This window comes from Struthio camelus, chromosome 5, assembly GCF_040807025.1.
Source record: "Struthio camelus isolate bStrCam1 chromosome 5, bStrCam1.hap1, whole genome shotgun sequence".
NCBI lineage: Eukaryota > Metazoa > Chordata > Aves > Struthioniformes > Struthionidae > Struthio > Struthio camelus.
The window spans coordinates 21,572,862-21,587,477 of NC_090946.1; the positions used below are offsets into that span (position 1 = coordinate 21,572,862).

General features: G+C 38.4%; 1 long non-coding RNA gene across 1 annotated transcript in view; it reads right to left on the minus strand.

Moving 5' to 3' along the window:
* Window positions 1–14,616, minus strand: part of LOC138067435 (uncharacterized) — a 227,198-nt gene that overhangs the window by 99,401 nt on the left and 113,181 nt on the right. The window contains exon 3 of the long non-coding RNA XR_011141351.1: window positions 9,812–9,899. This is a non-coding gene — a long non-coding RNA (uncharacterized lncRNA). The remainder of the gene's footprint in view (window positions 1–9,811; window positions 9,900–14,616) is intronic.

Genomic DNA, 14,616 nt, shown 5'->3' on the forward strand with positions numbered 1-14,616 from the left:
TAGGCAACAACAGTTTTTTAGTTCCATTTGCCTTGTTATGCTTTGTCATTTGTCTTTTAAACTTGGCATGGGCATAGAGAAACTTTCCATTTCTTGTTTGTGAGTATCTTACCTTGTAAATGACAGAACGTTCAAGTTTCTAGCAAGTTGGATGGGCCTCCATAGACTATTTTGAGGTCAGAGTGATATAGTATTATTTCAGAACAGCAGAAAGAAAGGCAAAATGCACTGTTCTGTAGATTGACAATGCGGCTAGCATTTTATACAATATTAATTTTAAAGTATAGACCGAGTGGCAGCCATTCACTTACATTTCAAAACGTTAACCACCTCATTGTACTTTGGTACACAACAGGAGGGATTCCTGAGGGCATCTTTCCATTTGCAAGCATTGCAATGGATTTAGATGCTTCTGTTCACTCTCTAATGGAAGTCATGCGGGTCACAAAACCATAAAATACAATTTGGTACTTTTAACTTCAGAGATAGGTTCACACACTGCAGAAGAGCTTAGCTACACATCTTTCTCAGTTCAAGAGAAATTTTCACTATGCCACAGAGTTCTACACACTTTAGAACTAAACTAAATCATTTTGCATAATCTTTTTTAAGCCAGAGATGTGCCCTTGCTGTGATCCTCAAAAATTTCTGTCCAGCAACTACCAAATTTTAAACATGAAAAGGTGTCTGCAGTCGTAACTGGTTTTTACCTATCTTGCCAGAGTAATATTTTTCAGTGCTAGAAAGGGGGGCAAGTCTCCAGACACAAGGTCAAAAGACAGATCCACATTTCATTTCCTAATCTATAATCTTTCCCAAAGCAGCATTGTGACTGACATATGTGATCATTTGACCACTCACTCCTTTGGCCAAAAAGGTGTGCCTGTAATGGTGTATCAAAGGGCTTCACTGGTCATGACAGCTGCCATACAGACAATGAAAATATTATTTCCTTCTGAAGGACATCTATCACGCATCCACTGCAGCAATACTAACTCTGTTAACCATTCATCAATATAGGCTTCATAAAGATTTAACCATTTGCCTATTTTAAGCATGAGTAGCTCCAATGAATGTGCAGTACCTTGGTGAAGTTGCAGCCAAAACTTGTTGCCATTTCAATTCCAAAACAAAATAGGCGTATGCTGAAGGGGACATAGAAATGAACACTTTCGGGGTGATTTCCCAGTGATCCCAGGCTGTAAGTATATCCAGAAATCAAACTGCAATAACTAAAACCACCTTCGTAAAGAAGATCGGTCAGCTCTCTGCTTTTCCACCTGTGCCTCTGCTTGCATCTTATTCCCATACTGCAACAAAGTACCACTGACCTTTTATTTAATAAAACTTCACTGGTGTTAAATGACCCTATTCTAAAATAATGATGTCTATTATAGATAACAATTTTAAATACTGTCTTTTTAAGTGTAACTATATCACTTAAATACCATTTAAAAAGATACTTACTGTACTGTGCAGATACATGCAGCTTTTCTGCCAATCCCTTACTATCAAATCCTTTTACAGTTCTTTGTTGTTGAACCAAACAGTAGTGCTACATTGTCTGTCCTTACACACATTACTGCTGGATAAAGCCCTTAGTTCCCTAGACTAAATCTGTACTGTTCTCTGTTCTGGTTTCTCAATGCTATCTCATTGCAACAGCTCACATTGAAAGCATGCTATTCCCACACCCACCAACACAGCTCTTGGGATAAGAACTGCACCATTGATATACTGTGTATTCTTTTCCATAGGTTCCCACCAGCATGTCGCTAACAATTTCCTGGGCCTTATCAAAAAAAAAAAAAAAAAAAAAGGCAGGGGGAAGGGAAAAAAAGCCTTTGAAAAGTGGAAACAAAGAATCAGACTCCATTGTTGTTCTACTTTCACTGCCATAATCTGTGTTTTCCATCATCCTACACGTAGAGACTCCAAACATCACCTAATACAGATACCCCAATCAACAATTTACTGTGCAGCACAGCTATTGTTTGGTATCTGTAATCTTTCATCCTACTATTTGTGGTTTTCAAATCGTCCTTTTCATTTCCTTTCAGCAGCTTGAATTGAGTTGAACCCCATCCCCCTGCCTCCCCCCCAAAAACCTTTTCCTTTGCCTGTCAGCATGAGAAACAACTGAGTCAGTCTCAAACTTCGGAGTTGATTCATGCAAGTGAAACATGAAGATCACATGAGTTTGCTAGGGAAATTACTCAGAAACAAAGTGTGGAGCATGCCACTTTGATTAAGTGTACAACTGGGATCCCTTATTTCTCAGCATGAGGCTTTTCCCCTGAGCAAAACTAAGGGCTTTTCAACCACACAAGAAAAATACTGGTAAACTAAAAAATAGATGATCTGGGCTGTATGCAAAAAAGGTTTAAAAAAAAAAATTTTTTTTTTTTTTTTTTTAAAAGATCCCTATTAAAAGCAAGCTCATCCCAGGGGACATTTTGTGGTACAGTCATCCTTTACAAGTCCTAATTTATTTCATTATTCAATACACTGGACACACTTAGAACTGAAGTGATATGAAGCAATAACAGTATGCACAGTAGTCACTTTAAGAAACACTGGCCCTTCCTACAAAGAAAGTACTAGGTAATATGTTTAAGACCAAGGACCCTTCAGTTCTGTTCCTAAGACTGACATTGACTTGCTGTGTAAAAATGGCAAAGCAATTTAAACCCCCCATGCCTACATTTGCTCATTTACAAAGCCCCCTAATAAAACGTAACAACAACTCGTTTATATAGTTCTTATGAGGGTTGTTTAATATTTGCAGAATGCTGTGAGATAAAAGTCCCTGTGATAAGGCACTTATCCTGTAGCGTGTTCCGAACGGTCTGAAGGGGAAGATGAAAAGTTTATGTTTAGATTGGAGTATTCAAACATCGTAAGAAAGAACTGAGGATCCAAATCTCTCTATCCAAATCCTAGATCCTGTAACTGTCCAAATTTCTAATGAAATTGTATTAATATATTGAAAACATACACTTGTGTTATTGCACTTTAAAAATAAGAACCAAAAATATCATTAAATGTGAGATTTTTCAAACAATAATGGAATTTAAGGACACAGAAATTCTAATAACCCATGCTCTTACCTTTGTTTGGTAGTTTGGGGAAATACTCCTCAAGAAAGTTTTTGAGACAGAAAAAAATTAAAACTGATGCCTACTTTCATGGGTCAGTTTCATCATATTTGGCGTGTGTTTTTCTACTGAAATATACAGATGTGCACACACAACCTGAAAAATGTGAGCAACTTCTGACCCACAGACTGTTCACAACCAGTTTGTTTCAACTATTTGGTGCTTATTGTTAGTGCTATCGTTGAATCATTGAATCGTTTAAGTCAAGCAGTCAATTTTTTATCCCTTTGTTCAGAGACATTAAGCATCCAGGGGAAGACACTTCAGCTCCCACTGTCACCTCACTAACTTTGTCTTATCCCTCTCTCCCTGACACCATTCACATTTTGAAGGGAAGCCACACTATTACCCTGGGAGGTAAAATGGTACCATTGCCATAACAGGGAACGGGAGATGGGGTTAATGAGGTAAAAACGGGAAACAGAGTCTCTTTCGACCTCTCCCAGTTAAATGCTAATGTTTCAAGAAAGATAAGGGAGAACAAAAATGACACAGATGTAATCATGATTCCCATGGACTGCTCTTACCATACTAAACAAAAGGCGTTAAAGGAAAAATTGTTTCCCATGTTTTACACTGCAATATGAGCACAGTAACTTTCACGGGACTACTAAGCTCAATCAAATTCAAAAATCCTGCCAACTCTGTCAGAACATCACACTGTCCATGGCAAAATTATCAAAGACAAATTCCAAAATTCGTACGTGCAAAAAGATAGACTGATTCTGAAAGGTACCCAGCAGCAGCTGCCATTGACTCCAAGTGCTGTCCTGAATGCCCCATGAACACTACGGCCTCTTTTACTAAGAGATTTAGAAACTTTAGTTGACTAGGCTGGACGAGCTTGGTCCAGGAATCTAGAAAACAATGCTCAAGCATCACTTTGATAAAGTTTCAGTTCAGATCCACCTACACTCCTACCTACAAACTGCTTATATTTCTCTGCCAGAAATCTTACTAGACACGTGTAAAAAGTATTAAGTAGGCATATAAAACATGGCATTATTATACCAGCAATACAAGACTGAATAAAAACATACCGTGCAGGAAGGCTTCCAGAGTACTTTTACACCCCCTTTACAACAACAGAATCATCTGAACGAGTCAACCGAAGAACAAAGACTGCAAAACATTATAAACCCCAGCTCAACTCTGGGGTTTATATTTTATATGGGGTCTGTATTTATATTTTACGATTGCATATACCTGAAGGCAAGAATGAAATGAGTTATTTGTCTTTGAATCTCAGTGTTTTCTTGGTCAAAAAAAATATTTCCCTCAATTACTTTAACCACAGAAAATCTAATTTGGGAAATTTTTAGCCTAACTACAATGACTCATGGAATTAGTTTGTTAAAAGTCAAATGCTGTTATACATCTAATATACCTCCACAGCCAGGCTTCTCAACTGCTGAAAATACTGACACAAAACCATACACAGTAGTCCACGGGATGAAAGGCAAAAATGGCTTGCTTGACAGGTCACAGAATGGGTGGGTACGTACATGTACTCAGCCACACGGTCAAGGGTGCGTGCGTGCGTTCGTGTGTGTGTGTGTGTGTGCACACGCGTTTGTGTGTGTGCAAGTGCGCAACCTAGATCAAGTGACAGGAGAGGACCTGTGTGGTTTAAGGCTACTGGGGAACAAGCCTTCTTGGCAGGCTTTGTTCAGCGTGCATCCTGCTAAGAAGACAGACATCACCTGGAGTAGCAGAGCGCTGCCACCAGCATCTTGCTGCTGGACCTTGCGTGTCCGGTGCTCGACTAGCCTTGACACGTGCATTCTGCAGATATACAGAGAAAAAAACCACACTGCTCTGTCACTGTACTTGAGATTGGAGCCAAAGCATGGAGCGTAAGCGAGAGGCCAACTGAGTGAGTCTCATACTAAAACCAGAGGACTCGGTACGTCTGCTAGTCATCTGGATACTGAGCTGGTGCAAACCACTTTTGCTCAGTTGATTTTGCTTTTCTAAAGCGTTTGCCCATACATTTCTGTGTCTTCTTCCCGGGCCTTCTGCTCCATCCACAAAACTAACCTTAGTTTCTATGCCTTTTCCAACGACATACACTTTCTTTTCGGAAAGATTTTTAAAACTCATCTCATTAGCATTGCCCACTGATTGTTCCTTGGCTCAAAATGCAATATTCGGCTTTAATGTAAATTCCATGCATGCCATTTCCTAGTTGAAGATCCCTCTTTTCAGCTACAGTTATTTTCCTTCCAATAGCATAGAAAATAACGATGGGAAAGGCCTTGTTTCATACGACACTTGTAACAAAACCATTCTGCAAACTTAACCTACGCAAGCTGCAATTTAAAAAATGTCAAAGATTTACTTACTACTAAACAAGTATTTTTAACATTCAAGAGATCAGGAATATTGAGGAAAAAATGCGAGTCACACTGAATTATTAATGATGCTATCAATACTCTATGCCATATTTGACCATGCTATTATTTAAAAAATGAAAGCCAAACCAAAATAACTTGGAGTATTTCAAGTTAAATAAACGGATGACTAGAAACTGGACGCACAAGGTTAACTGTATCTAAAGGCTAAGTAAAGCTGAGCGTGAAGAACTACAGCTGAATTCAAAGTTGATTTCTCATAATCAAAAAAAGATGGAAAAAAAAAAACACCCTTGTATTAAAATTCCTGCAGGAAAGGTGACATATGGCATGCCTATGGCTTTACAGCTGGTCCTCTCAGCCCATCAGCAAACATGTTTTAGAAATTACTGAAACTTGCCTCCTAGCTCCCATTTGTGTTATGTGAAAATGGTATCCTTTGCTAATCCTGAACCTGGTATAGCACATGCCCCTGCAACACCAGTCAAAAAACTCTTGTCATATGCTTTCTCATCGTACCTATATTCTCACAAGCAGATATATCAGCCTCACAGAATCTACCCCTCGCTTCCACACAGTCAGGTATGGCTTAAGGCAAGCCTAATTCAGGCACTCACACAAGGCTCTGTGTTCAAAGGGATATCCCAACTCAGCGAGCTGGAAGCAGAAATAACCAGAATCAAGCAGCATCTATTTAACGTGTTCTGTCACAATTTCTGAAGGTGTTTAAGAAGTTTCAAAACAGGTAGAGCTATATGCTGCTGAAACTAAACTGCGTCTGATACAAAGCCTACTCGTTTGATGCCACCACGTAGGACACTTGTGTATCAAACCGCAACACACAGTATCAACATATCTTTTTAGAAAAGGTAGAGAAAAAGTAGAGTGGGATACAGAGATGTAATTCTCACCAGACCTAGCCAAGCTTTCAGGAAAAAAACAACACCTCACAGACCAAGAACCATACTGGCAGCCTCAAAGTTCAAATTCTGTATGTTAGTCCTATCGTCGCTATAGTTACAAAGGACACATTTTGTTTTTGTTAGTGACTAGGAAGAGCCATCATTAACCTAAGGACTGGCTTTCCGGAAAATTGGGAATACCTCAAATTGTGTACCACCAGAGCTTGCAAGTATTTGGAAATGCCTGAGGTGCTGCCATTTCTTCACTAACTCTGGAGAACCAAGGCGACATATGTTAAGTATTACGGTCACTATACAGAGTCCAAACAGTTAAGTTCAGGTGCAGAAAACAACTGAAACCGTCTTGGCAATTCCTTGATCCATTACACGAATATTTGAGTGGTTGCATGTATGCTTCATGAGTTACACATGATCAAATTGAGCAGAACTGAACTGATACGACATTTTCCCTGTGTTTGTTTTGCACCAGCTTTTTCCCTGAAGAGCTACTGGCAGGAAAGGAGATGTTCCGTCCCTAATCCTACAGGTGGTGCCACAGTGCAGAGCTCTTTCTTACATGCTTCAAGCTTCTTGTGATCTGCAACTAACTGGCTTAGTTTCAGCTAATAGACAGCAGTGGGTGCCTTTTATAGAAACTGAAACTGGTTGAATCAGTGCAGTCTTTTCAGACACCTTACGTCCTCAGCCCACAGCCATTACTATTCACTTTGTTGCTTCTCTTGTCCCGTTGACCACACTGCCCTCCTCTTGTATCCCCTATTTATTTCATATTCAGGGGAATCTCTGTGTCCTAGATTACAGAGGCGGAAGGCAGTACTAAAAAAAGGGGAGTGACATTAGTTCAGCATATGAAGAGACTATTTTTCTTAACACTGAAGCAGTGGGAATGGCTAAAATAATAAAGTACTAGATTTATACTAAGTACTTACGCACTATCACAGTGCCTGTAAAACTGATGAAACAGTATGACATTAAACTTCCCGGTTCAAGTTCATCTCTGGTGCAACTCTACTTAATCCAAAGAAGAATTACTTGATTGAAAGTGATGCTCTATGCTTAATTTTAAATGCAAAACACATTTCTGTTTCATAAAACTTTTTTGAGTAGAACACTTTAACAGACTCCAAAAAGGTAGAACATTCGCGAGCTGGAAACTACTTGCGTCTAACAACAGTAGCAGGACATCAACTTCTGTAAGAAGGACTTTTTAAAATTAAAATACGTTGGCATGTGTTACTGTTAAAAATGCTGTTGAACTACTCAGTATTTAAATTAATAATTTAGATGTTTGCCTAATGAACTGGACTTGATTACATTAAGGCATTCTCAATTAATTCTGACAGATCATCTTCTGAATTAGAATACATACCCAAAATGGTTTATGGACTCCTGGTCGAAGTATTTACTGAGTGAATATTTCTCCAAAATTAAAAATAGCCCTGTTCTAAAGCACAACTGCTTAAAAAGCAATGAGTGAGAAAGTTAGGAGAAGAAAAAAAAATAATGGGCAACTGCAGTGAATTCCTCATGCTACCTCTGGCAGCTATGAAAAGCACGTTAAGGAGTTAAGAGTTGGCTGATACATAATCCTTTATAATATCATACAGGAAGATAACTGGAAGCTATGATGAGAGACAAAAGAATAAGTGATAGGCCTCTGTCGTACTATTTTCAAATCAACGTACAGTTTTGCCTCAAATCAATGACAGAGTAAAGCATACTGAGCCTGTGAACTTCAGCTAAGCCTTTATTAGTTTATTAGGCTAGCTCAATCTGTTCTTATGCAACGCACTGTATTAGGCAGCTTGCTTCCTAGGTGGTTTAAGTATTGGACTGTGCGTTGGAGGTCTCACTTCACTTTAGAGCAGTTTACAGACCTCACAAGGCCTTGAAAAAGCCATTCAGGTCTTCCATTTTACAAAGAAATGAAAAACTTCCACTATCAAGAGTTAGATTTTCATAATGTATAATGTATAGTGTTAATAAACACTACTTTCCACCCACCCTGTCTTCAGTGCTATCTATATACCAGTTTATTTTTGACCAATTTCTGTTCTTTTGACTTTCCAATTCTTCTTTTCTTTTTTTTTTTTTTTTAAACACAGTTAAACATCAAACGTGGATAACTGGATTGGGGTAACAGACAATTACAAATGGGAAGCGAGGAGAAGAGAAACAATCACTGATCAGTCACGTTAGGGTTAGGAATGAACAAGCCAGAGACACAGAGATAGCTAGGAGGGCAACTGGTGGATAGTTTAGACTTTCTGGAAAACTATTTTTAAAACAATTCTCTAAATCTTTTAGTTTCAAGAAGGGTGGCTGGGGATATTTGATGCCAAAATAAAACAGCACATAGAGAAAATAATTGCATTAACAGAAGTCATCTTCACCACTTCCCCTTGGCATCCCTATCTCCAAGCTTAGAATTTTTACATTGCATGTTTTTCACAGAGGGAAAAGCATCCTCAGACCTCTGTTCAGTGTTTTGCAAACTTGGGTTCACATTATGTCAGTAAGATGAGTCCTCATTAATCTTCGTGGCAGTTTGTCTCATTAAAAAACAACAACTAAAACCAAAAAACAAGACTTAAAACCCAGTCTCGTAGTTCAGGAACTTTCAGGAGAAAGGGAAAGTCGATGATAATATTAAGCCACGACTATCTTTCCACTACCAGACAAGCAGCCATGTATTCGCATATACATTTCAAAACTGAGATCGCGTAGGGAGGTGGGGAAGCATGCTAGAGAACTTTCTGTTCAAGAACATGCCACTTCCCACTCACACTTTCTGTTTCAATCATCATGCCCAGCTCTAAGTTTATTGTGGGTTTGCAAAAATGGAGCGGTTCTGATCATTAATAATTTCCACAGATATTTTCATCTACAGATCTCTCTGTCCTTGACAGAGTTCAGTCAGTGCACTTCTCTCTCAATACCATGCTGTTAATCTAGATAACTATCACCCAGCATCTGCCCAACTGGTGATGGCAGCTCAACTTCTGAAGCTCATGTACTGCACTACTGTGAGTCACGCTAAAGGCCGTTTCATGGAGACAGAGATTAGGCCAAATTCAGCTCTGGTCTCATCTTATCTCACCAGGGAACCCGACACATGGTGTCTTATCTCTGGCAAACCAAGAAAGCACAGCAGAGAGACAGTATGAGAGAGATCTGGGTACTCAAAATTCCACAGAGATTTCTACACATGTCAGAGCCGAAGAGCTTCAAAGCATAAAAGGTGCAAAAGGTTTCTGACTTACACGAGGCCAACTTGGAACTTTTAGCCTGTAGGCACCCCCTCATCGATACTAGGATATTCTCAGATTTTAACTCTTTCTGCTCATTTGTTTTTGAACAGGAAACTAAGTCATACCTCGCCTTCAAGCCCAATCTGGATCAGATGGTCCGCTAACGTCCATTGATGCAGCAAGGGCAATTCGCAAGTCCTGAACAGCTTTTATCTGCACCATACAAGCAGAAGGACATTGGCAGGTTAGTAATAAGAGCACAAAAATTACCTTTTTTCTAGTTTATTTACATCAATCTGCTAAAAACATATATAACCAATTATAACGTTTTTTCCTTTAAAGAACTAAACTACTTTGTATTACAGGACTTCACCTTTTTTCTTCCCCTTTCCTTCTCCCTTTGCAAATCTTAATTTTCTACACGTTTTTCCGACTTACAGCCTGATTCAGCTCCAGGAAATTTTACAGGACTCTTCCTAACGACCTAAGGAAGAGTGATGTCTTTGAATATTGATTCAAAGATCAGTATTTGATTTTGGAAAATTTAAACAAGTGATCAATCTGAAAAAAACCTCAAAACGCCAAGGTCTAAACTCACAGGGAGCAGCTCTTCAGTTAGGTCTGTTTTAAAGTCAAGTGAGATCTCTGAATGACAAAATTTGTAGTTCACAGTAAATGTGATGATGTTCCTTTTATTTTTTTCCCCTTAAATTACTTCTAAAAATTTGGAGACATTTGTAGCATTTTCTATGAATGAACAAGGAAGTCCTAGTTGCATTAAAATAGTAACTTCCTGGTTTAAAAAAACTGGTAAACAGGTAAAATTATTCACAGCAAGAGCAGTCATTTAAAGATTTATAATGCAGAAACACTAATGGTAAAATCATACGAGTAGAAGCTAAATATACATCACCGTGCTGAAAGGTAGCCTTTTACTTACAGCAAAGAACACCACCACCAAATTTAATCAGACAACAAGAATTCAATCTTTCTAACACTGTAAGAAAAGCCATAAGCAACAATAGAGAAAACGGAAAATCTGGATACGTTTCATAGAGAACTCTGACCCCATGTTTTGGAAACTACTCTTCAGCATGACTGGAGATTTATCAGAGATGTTTATTACTCGTTTGCAAAGAACAATGCAGTGTTTGTTGCATATTATTCAATACAAAAGAACATCAAAGAATAAGACACGCATGCACGCACACACACACAAACACTGCCAAAGTCATTAATGCACGATTTCAAACTTAAGCCAGCACAATTTCATTGAAAACATTCATTTTACCAATGTAAAACTGGATTAATACAGAAGTAAATCAGGAAAGTGTTTAACCACGCTTTAATAGAGTCAGTGACTTCCTTTCACTTTACACATAAAAAGGACACTTTAAAGCATTGCTACTTTAGGGTCTAACTTTGCAGCTCTTGCTGCAAAAAACAAAAGACAAAACGTGTGCCTACCGCCTGTAGTTGTCCTTAATTTCTTGCATATTTTGCTTTTTTTGAAACACGCTGTAAACAATTCGTAATTATCAGTTTTATCAAAACGTTATTTTTATTTTTGGAGATAACTAGCTGATGAGTAACTAACGTCATGAAATTACAACAATCTCATTACAACTGAAGTCAGCGGCAAAACTCCAACTGACTTATTACATGAGTCAGCATTTTGCCTTTCTGCTGATATGCTTGCACCTATTTGTAATACAAATGATTGATTCATACAACAGATAGCATCTATTAATCAGTGACTAACTTTTATGATTAGAAAATTAACATTAAGTAGAAACATATTCTTCAGCTTAATTATTTTCATACTGCTTAACTATGCAAAGTCTTTTGGGAGAGAGCGTGGACAAAAAAATCCCATATAAAGAAAGTGTCAAGACCAGGAATCCAGAGCTTCAGTGGAGTTTTACCAGGGCTAGTCCCAAAGAACCAGGTCCAGCAGTCTGCATGACCAGGCTTTTCAAATCATTCCGCACTTACTAACTCTCAGCGCACACTTAAAAAAAAATCTGGAGAGTAAAACAGGAAACAAAATAAAACAAGAACTCCTGATTACCGGTCAGTTCAAAGTATCTCAGATGTGAGCTGCTGGATGCCTTGCACTTCTGAAATTCTTAGCTTCTGTATCTTGAGCTCAAAACAGGAGCTGGGGGCTGGTGAAAATTTAAGAATAATTGTGGATGCTCACTGACCACTTTCTACATAAATCAACCCAGCCAAGTTTTCAGATAAGCAAGAAACAGGAATCAATAATAAACTACATCTTTGATGACTTTGATGACAATGATCTTTGGCAGACTTTTTCAACCAATTTCACATTAGGTATGGACTCAAGCCCCCATGTTTTGGATGTGCAAGGAACTCGAAATCAGAACTGCTGTAATCCTCCCACTTCATCCTCCTACACTAGCAACCCACTGGAACTCTTTCGTTCCTATACTCCACCCTACCTCTAGGGCACCTAAAGCCAATCCCTGTCTCATCCCGCTGTTTTCCATTTCATCAATTACAGTGCCATTCTCAAAATCAACTCAGTGCTGAAAACATAACCGATTTCCAGGGAAGTACTGGTAAAACTGAAATTCAGCATAGCAGTTTCCTTCTTTTTGTAAACTGTGTTCACTGTACCCTCCCAGACTACGAAGCCACTCTGAACAACCTCCTCCTGAATTTAAGCCTTCAAGTTAGATTTCTTGCGTGGACTCACCTTCATACACAGTTACAGAAACATATGCTCTACTTGTATCTTCATTTGACTCCATTATCAGTTTAATTTATTTTCATAATACTTTGCAAAAGCTTCTGCTTAGCCAGGACAATACAGAAACTCTGTTTGACACTTCCTTTCTATTTGATATATGCATAACTCAAAAGCAGCAAATGCTTGGCCATTCTTTTAAGCTTTCCTTAAAAATGTGATGGCATCTAAACTACATTCTTCACTACCCACTGCCACCTACTGCAGAACTGGGAGCAATGCAAACAGACCTACTTTTCAGAAACTCTGAAACTGAAATGTAAATACAAACTTAAACGCTTAGTGCATAATCTATGCAGATGCACGCAGCCACATATATGAATTATGGACTTTTAAAAAACCTAATTGAGAAGAATGGTAAGAACGCCCAATGGCTAAGTAGTGCTAGTTTAAGCCTAAAAGCGGAATTGTTTCTCTGAACAGGTGCCACTTTTTGCCATACGTAACTAGCGCGCTGGCTCTAAAACCTGTGTGTGAATTACTGGGTTTTGGTTTATGTTTATTTTTCAACTTAAAAACCCTTTGAAGAATCCTTTTCAGCGCTCTTCTGGGTTTAAATTCATTTGATCTCTAAAATGGAGTTGCAAAGGTGAAACTACCTTAGCTGAGAAAGAGGGCTTGTACCCTTCAGCCTTATCTTCTCATCAGTTGAATTAATTTCTAGGATTTAATGTCAAACACTGGAAGTTACTTTGCCCATGAAAACATGCCATTTTAGGTTTATTGTAAGTACTCAAAGAAACTAAAACCAGATATGCTGCGTTAACCAGACCATAATTTAAAAAGAATTTTTAGTTTGCCAGATCGTAACAGCGAGTTTAGCATATCCATCTCTGCTATTGACGCAAGTTCATTTTTCTTGTAAAGGTTTTGGGCAAAAGGATTTAAAAGGGCAATTTAAATTTTGTGACCAAATGGATCTCCCTACCTCTCAAACCTCCCAACTGCGTTAGAGCCAATCTTTTTCACTCTTCACAAACATGAAAAACGGTATGACCTCCCAGTCAGTATTTTCCTGTAAGGTGTTTTTTTCTTCCAGGTACAAGGACTTTGAAAGAGCACTTCTCCATTTCCACCACAGAATATGTATCCATTTTACTTTCTGTAGATGATTTTTGTTTTTAACTGCTTCTCCAGCATAGAAATTTTAAGGGAGATTTCATCTTGCGTGTTTAAGAAGATTACATGTCTTACTGCTCAGACATAACCCGGTAATTGTCAATCACATCAAGAATCAGCAGCACTGAAGCTGCTTCTTGTCTTTGATGCCTCCATGACTCCCTCACTAGTATCCCACGTAAGAAATACCTGTACACGCAAAGCCTCTAACTACAATTTGATCTGAAAAATCCTTTAATATAAAAAATAAAATATGTCTTTGCTTACATAACTTAATAAGTCTCTAAATAATGCTGGAAGGGATGAAGAAGAAGATAATTATAAAAACCCTTTTTGGGTGTTCATAATTTCATGCTCGTTCATGGCTATAGACACCTACAGGTTAAATAGTAAAAAGTAAGTTTCCTCATATAAAAGATTCTGAAACAAGTAACTATTAGTGCACACTGCAGTTTCTTCTCAGTTTGAGATTTTTATTGGGACAGAAGGAAAGGCATTGTTTGTACGGTATCATGAGATTACAGTTTTAAATATACTGCTCAGAGTTTCAAGTATCTGGCAGGTGAACCCACGGGAATAAAGGGGTGGTTCTGAACATAAATTTTTCTTCAATTCAACAAAGCAGAACTAGTAAAGACTATTTGATAGATTTCAGCAGTGTTAAGACTGCACTAACTTGAAAGAAACAAGAGCACGTACGCTAAATCTTAGTCCCACGGGGCTCAATGAAAACTTTCCTCTTTCATCACAGAAACCGGGATCTGGCCTTTATGTCAACATTAACCCTTGCGCGTTAGCTTTCCCACTGGACTTTGCACAGAGAAGTAGGTCTGCTGAATGCACGTGGTAACGGTATACGTCTTTGTGCTCAACACATCAGAAAACAGTAAGGATCTTGCACGAAGCTGAATTATTCCATTGTTACTGGATGCATCAAAACAGTCTTCCTTTTTATTTCGTATTACAAAATGACTGTATTCTTCACAACATTGCATGGGAAGCAACATATGAAGATCTGTATTGAGTCTAAATTCACAT